Source organism: Camelus bactrianus, chromosome 31 (genome assembly GCF_048773025.1).
Source record: "Camelus bactrianus isolate YW-2024 breed Bactrian camel chromosome 31, ASM4877302v1, whole genome shotgun sequence".
Taxonomy (NCBI): domain Eukaryota; kingdom Metazoa; phylum Chordata; class Mammalia; order Artiodactyla; family Camelidae; genus Camelus; species Camelus bactrianus.
The window spans coordinates 9,887,456-9,888,976 of record NC_133569.1 but is presented as its reverse complement, the minus strand read 5'-3'; the positions used below and the strand labels follow the sequence as shown (position 1 = coordinate 9,888,976).

The following is a 1,521-nucleotide window of genomic DNA, read 5'->3' as shown; positions in this document are numbered from 1 at the left end:
TAAAAAGGGGCTGAAGGATGGAGGCTGGGGAGATGTAAAAGAGCTGGGATCAAAGCCCATCACACTTCATATACTCATAGCTCCAATCCATTTAAATGTTGACCAGTTAAACTTAGACCTTAAAACACAGGATGTGGGTAGAGCTTAATCTGGTTGGTCATAACTTTCACCTAAGACATAAGTCCTTAGAATAAAATAAATACAGAAACAGCTTTGTGTTCTCCTTGATTTTCAAAACTGCTTTGAGTTTAATAGGATTCTACTTAAAAAACCACCTCCTACAGGTCAGTGGAGCTTTTCTTCCCCTTTCAAGCACACACCATACCCACCACCCCTCACCTTGCCGTTATCCAAATTGAAGTCAATAAGGAAAGCTTTTAATTTCACACCGAGGTTATGCCTGGAGAACCGGCTTGTCACACACACACTTCTCTGCTGGGAGGCAATGTTGGTACAGAAGTACAGGAATTCTAGTTTGTTGTTCCAAGTATGTGCAACACGCAGCACTGCTGTATCAGGTAAACACGTGCACGGGGGAAGGTGAGGTGTGGCACATAGAACGCTGTCAGATGGAAATCAAAAGGACTTTCTCTTTCAGAGTTCCCCTATTTTTATTTGTAGAGGTTATCCAATAATTTCTTTAATTACATCACATACTTCTGAGTCCATTCCCGAGCTATTCTGCTGTATTTTTCTCTCTGTTTTGTAGATCGTCTGAGCAGTCTCAGGCACTAAAGGATCATCTGGACTGGGGTCACACAGCAGAGAACAGATGGACAAGAGTACTTTTGGAATAGTGCTGGAGACCACTATCACTGTAGAATATCAGGACAAATGTTGCCGTTTCTGTTAATATTTGGATGATAAATTCTTGTTGTAAATGCACCCTTAGGTAGTTTGAAGGGGTAACCTGTTGGGAAATGAGTTGTCAAGAAAAATACTCCACCCTGATCAGGACAGTCGTTTGGCCCCATTGTTGTAGCTTGCCAATGGACCGTATCACCTCCAATGGGACCTGCTGAACACTGTCCTGGGGGCTCCTGTGCCAGGTCATTCAATTCAAATTGGATTCTCTTAAGAGCCATCGTGGGAGGCAGGTGGCGGCGGCCCCGGGCGAGGATGGGGGCAGGGGAGGGACGGGAACAGACGAGGGGGCACGAGGTCGCCTCAGTGATCTCAGATCCGCCAGAGAAGAAGGGGAGTTCCGGAGAGCGGATCCGGGGGGACTGACTGAGGCCGGGGACCCCCTGGGGCCTGAGCCTGCCGCAGTGGTCACCGCGTCACCCGGCGGCGGCTGCTTTATGAGCCGCTGCCTCCCCTGCCTCGGGGGCTCCGTGCCGCCCGCCCGGCCGCTGGGGGTCCCCCCTGCAGGGGAGCAAGCGTCCCAGGCCCGGGGCTCCACGGCGCCTCTCGGTCGGACAGCCAGAGGGACTGCCTGGCGCAGGTGGGCGCTGTTTCTTTCACGTTTAATCCTTGTTTTGGCCCATGGGGAATAATTAATGATTTGAAATGACATGTTTT

The 1,521-nt window shown here is 50.0% G+C and overlaps 1 pseudogene; it reads right to left on the bottom strand.

Moving 5' to 3' along the window:
* Positions 1 to 644: 644 nt before the first annotated feature.
* LOC141575709 (ubiquitin-conjugating enzyme E2 D2 pseudogene) lies at positions 645 to 1,085 on the bottom strand (annotated as a pseudogene).
* Between the last annotated feature and the right edge of the window lie 436 nt (positions 1,086 to 1,521).